We start from the raw sequence: 17,100 nt of genomic DNA on the forward strand, positions 1-17,100 counted from the left end.
ATGATTAAAATGACATAAATAAATCAAAGGGTATGATGCCATAAACATGATAAAACAGGAGCGGGGGACAAAAAAAGCAAAAAAGCGCCACTCTGGGAAGACAACACATGGGTCAAAATGGTATAAATAGTATATGCATACAGCATGGGGAAAAAATACTGAATGGAAAATCTGGACCCATGCAATAAATGGAGTGGATAGAGTCACCTGGTGAGATTCCCGTCAGCACATATACCTCCAATGGGCAATAAACGCTATGCAGAAAATAATAGTAGCAATAACAAAAATGCAGACCAGTCAGTAAAGACCAAGTAAATAAGTGACGAGGCCAAATAGCTCACGGAGGGTAGTGGAGAACAGGAACTCACCGAAGACGAACCGTGTGTAAAAAGACCCAGGGTGGCACTACCCCAACGCGCGTTTCGGCGTACCTTCGTCAGGGGGTCCTGACAAAGGTACGCCGAAACGCGCGTTGGGGTAGTCGGATATGCTACGGGCTCGTCGGATATGCTCGTCTGATGAGACTTTTGAATTCCAGACGGACGATCTTAAAGAGAGATTTGAACAAAGGGGCTATGGAAGGCGTTGTATTGAGAGGGCCTATAGAAGAGCGAGAACATAGAGAGACAAGAGACAAGACATTATAGAGACAAGATCTGCTCTATAAGAAAAAAGATATGTATAAAAGCCGAGAGATACAACCTATCAGATTCATCACCGGTTACAGCAAGAGATGGAAAGAGGTAAATATGTCTCTAACCAAATATTGGGGAATACTATACCAGGATCCCCAATTGTGTGGGGCTATCTCTCCACATCCCTCTATGACCTTTCGGAGGGCAAAAAATCTACGGGACCATTTGGTTCGTAGTCACTATGTTCGCAGAGAGGGGAACCCGTTTGGGACTAAGGGATCCCCATGGGGGAGTAAGCAATGTGGGAGGTGTGTCGCCTGTCCCAATATGGAGAGGGCAACCCATTTCCATAACTCGAATGGCGATAAGACATATAAGATCACACACACCATCAATTGTAATACTATCGGAGTGGTGTATTTGGCTGTTTGCCCATGTGATCTTATTTATGTTGGCCTGACCTCACGCCCACTAAAAAGAAGAGTTAGGGAGCATGTTTTGTCCATTAATGCGGCATGTGAGGAGGAGGATATAACACAGCTGAAGACTCTAGCCAGGCATTTTAAAGACAAACATGGCTCAGACGGAACCCTACTACGGATCAGAGGAATTGACCGAGTACTTATTCCAAAAAGAGGAGGTAATTGGAAGAAACTGTTGGCTCAGCGTGAGACCAAATGGATCTTTCTCCTCAATACGGTTTCACCAAACGGCCTAAATGAGAACATTAGCTATCCCCCATTTATCTAGATAGAACCTGTGGGGTTATGATTATTGATTATTGATCACTTCTGTGCCTTGTGCTCTTTGTACAATTTGGCGACCTGCGGCCTGGTTGTCCAAACCGACATGTAGTCATGTGTTTTTAACTGTATACTTTTTTACTGTTGTTTATAGTATTTTTAACAGAAATGTACATTTACTACTCAGCACTCATGACCCATTATATATTCCAGATTAGGGGATAATTGTTGGATGATAATGGTGCCATATGGATGAAAGTACTTACTTTGATCGCCTGGGATGCTGGATTTTTATGACATGATGGGACTTTGATGTCTTTTTCCCCTTCTTTAGTTTATGCATATATTTTATTTACTATTGTCGTATTTAATAAACACGTATTTTCACTGCATGTCACCTTCACGTCTCACTATTTTGCACTTGCACTTTATTTGATTTGGGCACTTATTTTTAGTATATTTATTGTGATTATATGAACTATATAGGTACTGCATAACTTTGACATGTGTATTATGAATTATTTATTATCATGTCCTTATTATAAGTTCACTTTATTTGCGTTTAGACATATTGCGGATTCATTCACACTTGTATTTGCTCCTTTGTGTGTTATTTTAGACTCATATCTAAAGTAAAGGATTACACTCATGAGCCGTATATTCAGTATGATTCTTATTTATTTATATATTTATGACATAGTATTATAATAATATTATTTGCATTATATGCTGGCTTGGATGTCCTTGACGTCTATCTTGTATGTATATACGGTGTTCCCTCTGGCTGAGATTTGCTGCATACCTTGGGAGGAGATGACTTGAATGCGGTCACGTGGCGACTGCGTCGGTCATGTGACTGCGACTGAGTGATGACGTCATGTGCGGGCTCTCGCGAGATCCGGGATGCCGGGTGAGATATGACATTAGGCACCTCCTGCCGGTATTGCTGCCGCGCGATCGAGCCTGAGACGAACCGCCTAATTTGTAATACTATGAGAATGTCTAAGTCCTCAGTTGTGACGTGAGGTAGAAGGCAGTCCTCCTCTGATCATGTGATCGTATGACAACTTCCGGCCGGCGGGATCCCGCCCATGGTGACACTCGATTGGTCCATCCACAGATGCCTCAGATTTTACAATTAACTTTTGTATATATATTGTGGCTGTGTGCTTTATTTGATACGCCCCTTGAGAAAGCAGGAGCGAAACGCACGTCGGGGTGTGCTGACGGCTGACCGGAGGTTGGATCCCTTGTTGTTACCATTGCCCAGGTATTGTCTGTTAATTATTTTAGTGCACTGCAGCCTGTATGCCCACTTCAGGTTACCTGCAGGGACCTTACACTGCGTGCAGAATTATTAGGCAAATGAGTATTTTGACCACATCATCCTCTTTATGCATGTTGTCTTACTCCAAGCTGTATAGGCTCGAAAGCCTACTACCAATTAAGCATATTAGGTGATGTGCATCTCTGTAATGAGAAGGGGTGTGGTCTAATGACATCAACACCCTATATCAGGTGTGCATAATTATTAGGCAACTTCCTTTCCTTTGGCAAAATGGGTCAAAAGAAGGACTTGACAGGCTCAGAAAAGTCAAAAATAGTGAGATATCTTGCAGAGGGATGCAGCACTCTTAAAATTGCAAAGCTTCTGAAGCGTGATCATCGAACAATCAAGCGTTTCATTCAAAATAGTCAACAGGGTCGCAAGAAGCGTGTGGAAAAACCAAGGCGCAAAATAACTGCCCATGAACTGAGAAAAGTCAAGCGTGCAGCTGCCAAGATGCCACTTGCCACCAGTTTGCCCATATTTCAGAGCTGCAACATCACTGGAGTGCCCAAAAGCACAAGGTGTGCAATACTCAGAGACATGGCCAAGGTAAGAAAGGCTGAAAGACGACCACCACTGAACAAGACACACAAGCTGAAACGTCAAGACTGGGCCAAGAAATATCTCAAGACTGATTTTTCAAAGGTTTTATGGACTGATGAAATGAGAGTGAGTCTTGATGGGCCAGATGGCTGGATTGGTAAAGGGCAGAGAGCTCCAGTCCGACTCAGACGCCAGCAAGGTGGAGGTGGAGTACTGGTTTGGGCTGGTATCATCAAAGATGAGCTTGTGGGGCCTTTTTGGGTTGAGGATGGAGTCAAGCTCAACTCCCAGTCCTACTGCCAGTTTCTGGAAGACACCTTCTTCAAGCAGTGGTACAGGAAGAAGTCTGCAAGGTAAGAAAAACATGATTTTCATGCAGGACAATGCTCCATCACACGCGTCCAAGTACTCCACAACGTGGCTGGCAAGAAAGGGTATAAAAGAAGAAAATCTAATGACATGGCCTCCTTGTTCACCTGATCTGAACCCCATTGAGAACCTGTGGTCCATCATCAAATGTGAGATTTACAAGGAGGGAAAACAGTACACCTCTCTGAACAGTGTCTGGGAGGCTGTGGTTGCTGCTGCACGCAATGTTGATGGTGAACAGATCAAAACACTGACAGAATCCATGGATGGCAGGCTTTTGAGTGTCCTTGCAAAGAAAGGTGGCTATATTGGTCACTGATTTGTTTTTGTTTTGTTTTTGAATGTCAGAAATGTATATTTGTGAATGTTGAGATGTTATATTGGTTTCACTGGTAAAAATAAATAATTGAAATGGGTATATATTTGTTTTTTGTTAAGTTGCCTAATAATTATGTACAGTAATAGTCACCTGCACACACAGATATCCCCCTAAAATAGCTAAAACTAAAAACAAACTAAAAACTACTTCCAAAAATATTCAGCTTTGATATTAATGAGTTTTTGGGTTCATTGAGAACATGGTTGTTGTTCAATAATAAAATTAATCCTCAAAAATACAACTTGCCTAATAATTCTGCACTCCCTGTATGTGAGGGCTAGTCTATACAGGGCTTTTTTGATATATCAGACACTTCTGAGGATAATATTGGTACATGAACAAATAATCTTTTTTTTCAGGCACTGCTGGTATCTACTAGGTGCCTAGTCTAACTTTATATTTTGGGATCTTATACCATGCCGGTCAGCATGTGAGCTGCCATTTGCTACATCACCTGTATTGCTGATTTACATAATTTTTAATTCATTGTCTTATATGGTCTTGTTATTACGTGTATGTAATTATTCAATAAAATTTAATATTTTGTGTATGTAGGGGTATCCCGTGTGCATTACTTTTTGGGTTTTTATGTGATAACATACATCTTACCAACAGGTTGTTGGTTTAATTGGTTGTACTAGTCCTGGGTCTAACAAGAAGCAATACTCCAGATCTGTGTTCCACAGTGGTAAATCAGGGTCACACACTAGGTTGGGTCCCTACATCCGGATCCCGAAAAATAATACTGTGTCAAGCAGGACGCTTTATCGAAACAAGGAATGGTCTTACCAGTTTCGGTACAGAACCTCACTATTCACATAGCACGGAGTGTCAGTAGAGAAAGCGGTCACTTCAGACTTGCAGGCTTTAGATACCAGATGTCCAGATGGAAAAGGATAATGCAAGCATCAAGTCCTCAGGTCATCAGTGGCCGGAGAAGCTCCAGGACTGCCATCATTAGGCGCAGCCTCCGTGAGGTACGGGTGTATCGGCATCACTGGGGCATGGGACTATTATCGGTCGCCAGTATCCAGGTGGCAGTCACTAGTCAGCCCTGTGTCCCCTGACGATTCATGGGGTTTTTCAGTATGAACAGATTGTTCTCCTGATATGTTCATTTGATGAAACACGTTGAGACACGTGAATATTTTGCGGCCAATTTATTATATGTATTTTACCATTGCCCTGATCAGGTATCCAGTTTAGCCTCTTGAGAATTATCTGTAGGGCCTTATAGGGATCCTAGATCAGGGTGAGGTTCTGGATGGGGCCACCCCTTGCGGGGCAAGGACCCCGTATTATGATAGGTCAAGTAGGGTGCAACAGGGACAGATTTATCTCCCTGAGGCCTCCCTACTGCCAAGACTGATGACCTGAGGACTTGATGCTTGTACTATCGTCTTCCATCTGGACATCTGGTATCTAAAGCCCGCAAGCCTGAAGTGACCGAAACTGGTAAGACAATGACTTAGTGGGAGTTTTTACCTAGTATATTTAAAAGCTACAATTTATTATGTTACTGCTCCCCTTTTTTTTTTATTTCAGTATAGTTTATACTCAATACATAATATGGCTTTGTATGAAAAAATGCCTATCCATGGCCCCTCACTAATGTAAATATATAAAAATACAAATCTGCCAGACTGCAAATTTCTACTTACAGACTACCAACATGGATAACAACAAACGTAAGTTTATTATATTTCTACTTGAATTGGTCCTGACCCATAACTTCTTTCTGTTTGGGGGGGTCTTTCTTCCTGCAGCTCCAGGGAACTGCAATGGGGGTGTCATGTGCGCCCTCATATGCTATATTGTTCCTGAGGCTGTGGGAGAGGGAGATCCTCCAGACAGATCCCCTGCAAATGGTTATTAAAGTACAATACTTGGAACGTTATAGTGATGACTTTTTTATCATTTGGCAGGGCAGAGAAGGGAAGTTTGGGTCGTTAATACAACAACTTAATTGAAAATATATGACTATTGCACTTACTTACAAGACAAGTTGGACCTGCTTGGATTTCTTGGATGTGTGCTTTCCTGTTAATGGTGATGGTCGGATTATGACGAATCTTTATACAAAACATACTTCAGTGAATGCTCTATTACATGCGAAGTCAGCCCACCCAGGTAATCTTATTAATAGTATTCCGGTGGGTCAGCTCTTGAGAGTGAGGAGAATTTGTTCAACCGAATGAGCCATTGAATTTCAGGCTGAGAAATTCCGCCAGAGATTCTATGAGAGGGGCTACAGCACATGATCAATAGAAGCGGAATATAGAGAGTCAGCAGATCCAGAAGATTAGACTTAATCCACAAAAAGGAGAAAAAAGATGAAAGGGAAGACAATTCATCACTGGATACAACACAAGATGGAGAGATGTTCGTGAAGCATTAGTTAAATACTGAAAAATACTGAGGACTGATCCACAATCGGGTAAAATAATATCACCCTATCCATCGATTACATATCGGAGAGCAAAAAACTTGAGAGACCATCTAGTCAAAAGCTATTATGTTATCAAGAAACCTGGAATGGTGAACACAAAGGGTCCCCCTTGGGAAAGTAAAAATGAGGCAAATGTGTTGCATGTACAAATATGGACAGGGCTGAATATTTTTGGGACTCCTCATGTGGGAAACAATATAAAATCGCACATTAAATAAGTTGTACAACCATTGGACTTATTTATTGGGCTCTATGCCCATGTGGCTTGATTTATAAAGGGATGACATTGCATCAATTCAAAAGGCGAATTAGAGAACATAAAGTTGCAAGAAAAAGTATGTGAACCCTTTAGAATGATATGGATTGCTGCACAAATTGGTCATAAAATGTGATCGGATCTTCATCTAAGTCACAACAATAGACAATCACAGTCTGCCTAAACTAATAGCACACAAAGAATTAAATGTTACCATGTTTTTATTGAACACACCATGTAAACATTCACAGTGCAGGTGGAAAAAGTACGTGAACCCTTGGATTTAATAACTGGTTGAACCTCCTTTGGCAGCAATAACTTCAACCAAACATTTCCTGTAGTTGCAGATCAGACGTGCACAACGGTCCGGAGTAATTCTTGACCATTCCTCTTTACAGAACTGTTTCAGTTCAGCAATATTCTTGGGATATCTGATGTGAATCGCTTTCTTGAGGTCATGCCACAACATCTCAATCGGGTTGAGGTCAGGACTCTGACTGGGCCACTCCAGAAGGCGTATTTTCTTCTGTTTAAGCCATTCTGTTGTTGATTTACTTCTATGCTTTGGGTCGTTGTCCTGTTGCAACATCCATCTTCTGTTGAGCTTCAGCTTGTGAACAGATGGCCTTAAGTTCTCCTGCAAAATGTCTTGATAAACTTAGGAATTAATTTTCCCTTCGATGATAGCAATCCGTCCAGGCCCTGACGCAGCAAAGCAGCCCCAAACCATGATGCCCCCACCACCATACTTCACAGTTGGGAGGAGTTTTTGATGTTGGTGTGCTGTGCCTCTTTTTCTCCACACATAGTGTTGTGTGTTTCTTCCAAACAACTCAACTTTGGTTTCATCTGTCCACAGAATATTTTGCCAGTACTGCTGTGGAACATCCAGGTGCTCTTGTGCAAACTGTAAACGTGCAGCAATGTTTTTTTTGGGCAGCAGTGGCATCCTCTGTGGTATCCTCCCATGAAATCCATTCTTGTTTAGTGTTTTACGCATGGTAGATTCGCCAACAGGGATGTTAGCATATGCCAGAGACTTTTGTAAGTCTTTAGCTGACACTAGGATTTTTCTTCACCTCACTGAGCAGTCTGCAGTGTGCTCTTGCAGTCATCTTTACAGGACGGCCACTTCTAGGGAGAGTAGCAGCAGTGCTGAACTTTCTCCATTTATAGACAATTTGTCTTACCGTGGACTGATGAACAACAAGGCTTTTGGAGATACTTTTATAACCCTTTCCAGCTTTATGCAAGTCAACAATTCTTAATCGTAGGTTTTCTGAGAGCTCTTTTGTGCGAGGCATCATTCACATCAGGCAATGCTTCTTGTGAAAAGCAAACCCAGAACTAGTGTGTGTTTTTTATAGGGCAGGGCAGCTGTAACCAACACCTCCAATCTCATCTCATTGATTGGACTCCAGTTGGCTGACACCTCACTCCAATTAGCTCTTGGAGATGTCATTAGTCTAGGGGTTCACATACTTTTTCCACCTGCACTGTGAATGTTTACATGGTGTGTTCAATAAAAACATGGTAACATTTAATTTTTTATGTGTTATTAGTTTAAGCAGACTGTGATTGTCTATTGTTGTGACTTAGATGAAGATCAGATCACATTTTATGACCAATTTGTGCAGAAATCCATATCATTCCAAAGGGTTCACATACTTTTTCTTGCAACTGTATACTGGCAATACAAGCTGCCAAGGATTTGGAAGATACAGAGGGCTTACAAACCATCCCAAGACACTTTAAAGAGAAACATAACTCTGATGGTTCTCTTCTTTGCTTTAGGGGTATTGACCATGTGATAATTTCCCCTAGAGGTGAAAACTGGAAAAAACATCTCTGCCAAAAAGAAACACGATGGATATTCCTGTTGCATACTATCACACTGTTAGGATTGAATGAAGGTAACAGCTTTGCCTCTTTTTTATGAATTTTTATGACTTTTAGTTTTTTCTCCTCTGACCAGGATCGCTACTACATGATAGTAATATCTTTTTAACTGCCTGTCATTTTTAATGGGTATGGTTTAGGTTTTAACAGTTGTAATTGTCTTATGTTGTCTGATTGCCTATCTTATTATTAGTGTTGATCGAGCACCAAAGTGCTCGGGTGCTCTGGCCGAACACATCAGGATGCTTGGGTGCTCTACCGAGCACCCGAGTATAATGGAAGTCAATGGGAGAACCCGAGCATTAAACCAGGCACCCCCTGCTTTGAAGAGGGGAGGGTGCCTGGTTCATAGGAAAAGATCATAAATTGATGGAAAACCGCTGAATATGGGTCGGGAACAGCATGGGTAGGATGTCTGGAATGCATGTTGGACTCCCAGGTTGCTGCTGAGAACAATGTTGTCCGAGTAGTACGCCACTTTTACAGACTGACAATAATACGCACAAAATGGAAGATAAAATTGATTTTAGAGGAAAAATTGTTAGGAAATATTCTATCCTGTATATTTACTTGTATATAAAGTGCACATGCTGCCAAAAATTACAAGGAAGAGGCACTCCAATACAACCTGTATATCACATAAAGGAGGGCCTCATTTGCATTGTGGTACAATTGTTCATGTAGTGGGACTCCTACACTCATAAAGCGATGCACTAAGTGAACAGGCTGCCAAAAATTACAAGGAACCAGCACTTCAATACACCCTTTGTTACACATAAAGGAGGGCATCATACACAGCCTTGAAAAATTATGATTGATGGCCTGCTAGTGACCCTCAAAAACATTATGGGCAAGGGCCTGCTGTCGCTTTGGTGACTCTAGATAACCTGGGGCCGATCGCACGTCCCCGTGACGGAGACAATCCATTCGATGTCTGCCCTATCAACTTTCGATGTTATTTCAAATCATGGTGACCATGGGTAACGGGGAATCAGGGTTTGATTCCGGAGAGGGAGCTACATCTACGGCTACCACATCCAAGCAAGGCAAGATGTGTGCAAATTACCTATTAGGTATAATTAGGTGAGGACCTGCAGGTGAGCTGACCATGTAAAAGATTTTAGGTGTGGGCCTGCAGGTGAGATGATCCTGTAAAAGATTTTAGGCGTGGGCCTGCAGGTGAGCTGACTCTGTAAAAGATTGTAGGTGAAGGCCTGCTGGTGAGCTGACTCTGTAAAAAATTATATGTGAGGGCCTGCTGGTGAGCTGACCCTGTCAAACTATACTGAAAATCAATAGCAATTATACTCCCGGAGTCAAGACTTTAAATATGAGATCCCAAGAGGGAATAGCGGAAGGGAGCTAATATGTAACCTTTACTTATAATTAGTAAAATATTATAGGAGCACCAAAACATGCAAATGATACTCATAGACACAGGCTCCCCATTAAAAGAAAATTTGCTCAAGGTAAAATGGAACGTCCTCACCAGTTCAGACATACCCCAAGCACGGCAGACCAGGTAAAATTCAAGTTCAGAGTGGCCTGTCAGATACCACGGTGGTGTGGCTGGGTTTCTTCATGCACAGATAGGACCAGGAACAGCCATCCCTGACTAACCCTAGATGTTGGGAAGGGGTAGCTAGTCTGACCCTGCCTATCTACACAGAGCACCCGCCCCAAAAAGGGCAACCCCGTCCGGATACCTAGCCCTAAGGATGGGCGGTATCCCTATTGTACCCTACAGGATATTCCCGACATGTCACGTTTCAACTAATGTATCATCAGGGGAGGTATCCAATTAGAGAAAAATTGGCATCCTTAGGTCAGTGGATTAGTCCCTTGGCTGTTGTGCGCCCCACAATGGAAATAGGGGAGCACCAATGGAGCAGCTGTAAGTTGTCCGGCAGCTGAATCTACCCCGATGATACATTAGTTGAATCTGACAGGCCACTCCGAACTTGAATTTTGCCTGGTCTGCCGTGCTTGGGGTACGTCTGAACTGGAAAGGACGTTCCATTTTACCTTGAGCAAATTTTCTTTTAATGGGGAGTCTGTGTCTATGAGTATAGTTTGTATGTTTTGGTGCTCCTACCATATTTTACTAATTATAAGTAAAGGTTAGGTTTTAGCTCCCTTCCGCTATTCCCTCTTGAAATCTCATATTTAATGAGCTGACCCTGTAAAACATTGCAGGTAAGGGCCTGTTAGTGAGCTGACCTTCAAAAAAATTATATGCGAGGGTCTGCTGGTAAGCTGACCCTCTAAAAAATTATATGTGAGGGCCTGCAGCTGAGCTGACCCTGTAGAACATTATGCAAAGGGCATATATGCGAGGGCATTATATGCAAGGAATAAGCATGTTGATATGATGAAAGAGGAGAAGGAGGATGAGAAAACGAAGATACAACCATATACCCTTGTTTGTGGTGGAAGGGGTGCATGGGAACACAGTGTATTCAGTACATTATAAGCAAACAACACATTTAACCCCTTAATTACCCATGACGTACATGTACGTCATTTCTTTGCAGGACTTAAAGACCCAGGATGTACATGTACTCCATGGGGATCGGGCGGGTGCAGGAGCTGCGCCCGCTCGATCAGCGGCAGGGGTCCGGCAGTCACTGATAGCCGGACCCCAGCTGCAGGCGCCGGCATCGGTGAAATCACTGATGCCAGCGCATTAACCCTTCATGTGCCACGGTCAGCGCTGACCGCGGCACGTGCGATGTCGGGCGGGGATCGGCGCTGCCATCGGGTCCCCGTGCTACTGTGACAGGGAACCGATAGCATGGAAGGCAGTCCAATGCCTTCCTTAGGCATCAGGGCTGCCTTCCAGTGGAGACCCTGTGAGATCCAGCCCCCTGGATCTCACAGGCAGGAAGCTGTATGAGTAATGCACACTGTATTACTCATACAGCCAATGCATTCCAATACAGAAGTATTAGAATGCATTGTAAAGGGGATCAGACCCCCAAAAGTTGAAGCCCCAAAGTGGAACAAAAAATAAAGTGAAAAGAGTTAAAAAAAAATAAGGTTTTCCCCCCAAAAAATTAAAAGTTTCAAGTAAAAAAACAAAAAACTTCATTTTCCACAAATAAAGTACAAAAAATAGGGAAAAAATAGGGAAAAAAAGAAAAGTAGACATATTAGGTATCGCTGCGTCCGTAAAAAAATAAAATAAAAACATTGCTAAATAAACACCAAGCGATCAAAAAGGCGTATGCCCGCCAAAATAGTACCAATATAACCATCACCTCATCCAGCAAAAACTTAGCCCCTACCTAAGACAATCGCCCAAAAAATAAAAAAAAATCTCAGAATATGGAGACACAAAAGCCAAATGCACACGGCCGTGAGCGGTCCCTGGTAACACGGCCTGGATTCCTGCTGAGAGCAAGAGCGCACGGCGTCATTGGTTTCTATGACGCCATGCGCTTCATGCCGCCGCTGCGCTACAGTAATTCACTCGTATAGATCAGCAGGAATCCAGGCCGTTTTACCACGGACCACTCACGCATTCGGCTTAAAACATCTTTTTTTTTTTTAATGCTGTTATCCTGTTAAACTTAAGTAAATAAAAAAAAGTATACACATCAGGTATCGCCGCGTCCGTAATAACCTGATCTATAAAATTATCACATGACCTAACCCCTCAGGTGAACACGGTAATTTTATTTTTTATAAAAACAGTGTAAAAAAAGCTATTTTTTGTCACCTTACTGTCACGGCTGAGGATGGGGAAAACCCTCAGCTGTGCGATGCTCAGAAATGTCCAGTCGCTACTCGGTCAGGGCAACAGAATTAGGGAGCAGGTCACCTCCTATTGCGTCCCTAACGCTGACCCTGTCTCCTATCCGTATGAGCCGACCCTGGTGGTAGGAGGGCTCATACTCTGGAACCTAATAGTCCCTACAAGCCCTCAGGATGGCCCTGAACTAAGGAGCAGAGTAAGACAACTTACTCATCCTAGGCACGGAGGAGCAGGAGTCTCACTGGCCAAGCAGCATGAAAGAAGAGGAACAAGAACAGAACTATGAACATGACAGGTGAACCCAAACAGTTCCACTCAAACCTGCCACAGCCTTGCTGACTGGAACCCGTGCCCAGAAAATGCTGTCCACACAAACAGAGACAAACAGCACACACATAAAAACACACAGGAACCAGGACGTCCATAGCTGCAATAAAAACCAAAGGTAATGGACATAAACTAAACATCAGGGGTTAGGATTTTTATGACCGGAAGGGTGGCCCTTACTGGAAGATGGTATACACAGGAGGCTGCTCCAGCTAAGCATGGCTGAAGCAACCTCCTGAGCCAAGCCAAAAACAGAGGCTATATAGGCCTAGAAGCCACACCCAACAGTCAGACACACCCAGTGACACACACACACACTGGGAAGGGAGTTAACCCTTCCAGCACCAGGGAAGGGAAAACACAACTTAAAAGGGGAAGTATCCAAAACACAAAACACACTGTGGCTGTTGCCGCAGGCAACGACATGGGTGGCACTCATGTCCTGGGAGTCAGCCCGAAGGCCGGGACACTGCCACCACATGTACACACAACGACCAAATGTTGCCACGGGCAACCACAGTGAGGGGAAGATGTACGTGCACACCACACATACAACAGTGCATACATACACGCACACAACTCCAAGGAAACCGCACACACTCCTGTTGTCCGCGGCAACCGCACCTGAGGCAAACAACATTATGCCTCCAGCTGCGGTTGACACAACAACCCAAAGACCGCGGGCAACTGTATGCGGCTCCCAAGGAGTCACGGCCATAAACATGGTCGTGACACTTACATCATTAAAAGTGTAATAGCAAGCGATCAAAAAAGTCATATGCACCCCAAAATAGTGCCAATAAAACTGTCATCTTGTCCCGCAAAAATGGTACCCTACCTAAGATAATAGCCCAAAAACTGAAAAAAAACGATGGCTTTCAGATTATGGAGATACTAAAACATTATTTTTTTTGTTTCAAAAATGAAATCATTGTGTAAAACTTACATAAATAAAAAAAGTTGACATATTGGGTATCGCCACATCTGTAATAACCTGCTCTATAAAAATATCACATGAACAAACCCCTCAGGTAAACACCGTAATATTTATTTTTATAAAAACGGTGTAAAAAAAGCCATTTTTTGTCACTTTACATCACAAAAAGTGTAATAGTGTAATGCAAGGCACCAACGAAACAGACCAGTGAGGATGAAGTAAAAGAGGTTTATTAACAAAATAAACAAACATCACTGGGCAAACATCAGGCAAGCAAAAAACGAAGGAAAGCCAGGAGTAGTCCCAATCCATGCATAAGTCTCTGTGCAACTTGCCAGGTAAACAGATGCGTCACGAAAAGTCCCGGGTCCTGGGTTCCCCATACAGTCTCACAGCAGCCCCCCTCCGTACAGTCTCACACGGCAGCCCCCCCTCCATACAGTCTTACACAGCAGCCCCCCTCCGTACAGTCTCACACAGCAGCCCCCCTCTGTACAGTCTCACACAGCAGCCCCCCTCTGTACAGTCTCACACAGCAGCCCCCCTCCATACAGTCTCACACAGCAGCCCCCCCTCCATACAGTCTCACACAGCAGCCCCCCCTCCATACAATCTCACACAGCAGCCCCCCCTCCATACAGTCTCACACAGCAGCCCCCCCTCCATGCAGTCTCACACAGCAGCCCCCCCTCCATACAATCTCACACAGCAGCCCCCCTCTATACAGTCTCACACAGCAGCCCCCCTCCATACAATCTCACACAGCAGCCCCCCCCCTCCATACAATCTCACACAGCAGCCCCCCCTCCATACAGTCTCACACAGCAGCCCCCTCCATACAGTCTCACACAGCAGCCCACCCTCCATGCAATCTCACACAGCAGCCCCCCTCTATACAGTCTCACACAGCAGCCCCCCTCTGTACAGTCTCACACAGCAGCCCCCCCTCCATACAATCTCACACAGCAGCCCCCCTCCATACAGTCTCACACAGCAGCCCCCCTCTATACAATCTCACACAGCAGCCCCCCTCCATACAGTCTCACACAGCAGCCCCCCCCTCCATACAATCTCACACAGCAGCCCCCCCTCCATACAGTCTCACACAGCAGCCCCCCTCCATACAGTCTCACACAGCAGCCCCCCTCCATACAGTCTCACACAGCAGCCCCCCCTCCATACAGTCTCACACAGCAGCCCCCCTCCATACAGTCTCACACAGCAGCCCCCCCTCCATACAGTCTCACACAGCAGCCCCCCTCCATACAGTCTCACACAGCAGCCCCCCTCCATACAGTCTCACACAGCAGCCCCCCCTCCATACAGTCTCACACAGCAGCCCCCCTCCATACAATCTCACACAGCAGACCCCCCTCCATACAATCTCACACAGCACCCCCCCTCCATACAGTCTCACACAGCAGCCCCCCTCCATACAGTCTCACACAGCAGCCCCCCTCCATACAGTCTCACACAGCAGCCCCCCTCCATACAGTCTCACACAGCAGCCCCCCTCCATACAATCCCAGTTATCATGCCCCCCCCCTCTCTGATATCTCCTACTGTACATGTAGAGGTGAAATCTACCTGTTTTCTTGTCGTCAATAAAAACTAAAGTTTTATCAAATTTTTCAAAATTACCTTGTTTTTTCCCCACTCTCCGCTGGCGTTCTTCTGTCTGCTCGGAGCTCGTAGCTGTGGATAGAGATCGGCACAGACGTCTACAATGACCCCACAGACCTCCACACTCCACGCCTGAGGCCAGCATATAATGCTACAAGGGGCCTCCCTGCTTCGTACAGTGCTTTAACCCCTTCCCAGCCGCCCAACGTAAATATACGTTGGCAGTTTTATATTCAGAGATGGCGCCCGCTCGTGAGCACCATATCCCCGGTGCCTGGTGTTTTAAACGACAGGCACCCAGGACTAATGTATGCAATTGATAATAACATTGATTGCACACATTTAACCCCCTCAGATGCTGTGGTCAAATGTGACCATGGCATCTAGGAGCTGAAAAACCATGAAAACGTGCTCCCCGCCATGAGTATTGGCTTCCCCTAGCGAGGATCAGGGGAGCCAGATTGTGTGTGCAGCAGCCTCAGTCCTCCGGAATGATCCAAGCCACAGCTATGTTCCTATGAAGACCCTGCCTATGAGAGGCACAGTCTAATGATTGGTATCGACGCATGTGAAACCGCCTGCACTATTAAAATATAAAAACATATGCGGCGAATGGCATAATGGGGGTGAAAAAAACGTCAAAATCGCAGATTTGTCACTATTTTGTCACTTCACCTCCCCAACAATTTTTTATAAAAAGCAATAAAAAAAATTGTATGGTATCAATAAAAACGTCTCCGTACATATAAAAATAAAAAAATGTATGGGGGGGGGGGGGGTCATAATATGGCGATGTAAAACATTATTAATTTTTTTTTAGATTAAAAATCAAGTAAAACGATATAAATCACTGTAATTGTACTGACCCGGAAAATGAAGAGAACATTGGAATTTGTCAGCTTCCCACTACATCATATGCAATATAAAATTACTAGAAAAGTACAACATGGCTATGTGAAAATAAAAATAAAAAAAAGTTAAGGCTGACAGTAAAAAACTAAAATGGCCCTGTCCTGAATGGGTTAAAGGGGTTATCCAAGACAAAAACAGACCTCCTAGATCTGGCATACCCGCACTGGCGATTATACTCACCTGGTCCCCGCTGCTGAATTCGGCCTGTGTGGCTCCCGAAATGGCACTTCTGCTACGGCATCAACATATGTCATCGCCAATCACAGGCTTCGGATTGAATGCGTTTTCCTGGTGGGAAGGGTGCCATTTTGTGGGGAAGAAAAAAGAGACCAGACAGCATCATATATGTGCTAATCTGCCAGCAAAGTATTAAAAAAAAAAGAATAAAAACATACACAACTAACAAAAAGTTGGCTTTCGGGTGAAACTTATGGAAAATGTAAATGCTCCGGCTCCAGTGATATTATATCATGAAAGTCGGGCATTTAAGTAGAAGCAGCAATGGCGATTTCCTCATCTCAAACCATTTGTTGAAACAAAAGCCAACACCAGTGGTGGGTATACCGCCACATAATGTCAGTGTCTCCAGAACTTGTCATGTGGCCTTAAGCATCAATTATAGCTTGACAACGATGTCTCCTGCTGTTCACAAGTCGACTTATTGTCTGCTGAGGCATGGCATCCCACTCGTCTTGAAGGGCGTCCCGTAGGACATTGAGGTTCTGGAGTACGAGCCTCTTCATGGTCCCCCAGTCTCCAGCAGTCGTTCCCTAATGATGGACCTCAATGAGCTGGCGCATTGTCCTCCATGAAGATGATGACATTAGGCCTGTGTTGTTCCTGCAGAGGCACAATGACCGGATTAATGATGTTCTTCAAGTAGTATGGGCCATTCACAAAGTGTCAGGAGGTTCTGTATTGACTAGATATATACATCACCA

The sequence above is a fragment of the Bufo gargarizans genome, chromosome 10 (genome assembly GCF_014858855.1).
Source record: "Bufo gargarizans isolate SCDJY-AF-19 chromosome 10, ASM1485885v1, whole genome shotgun sequence".
NCBI lineage: Eukaryota > Metazoa > Chordata > Amphibia > Anura > Bufonidae > Bufo > Bufo gargarizans.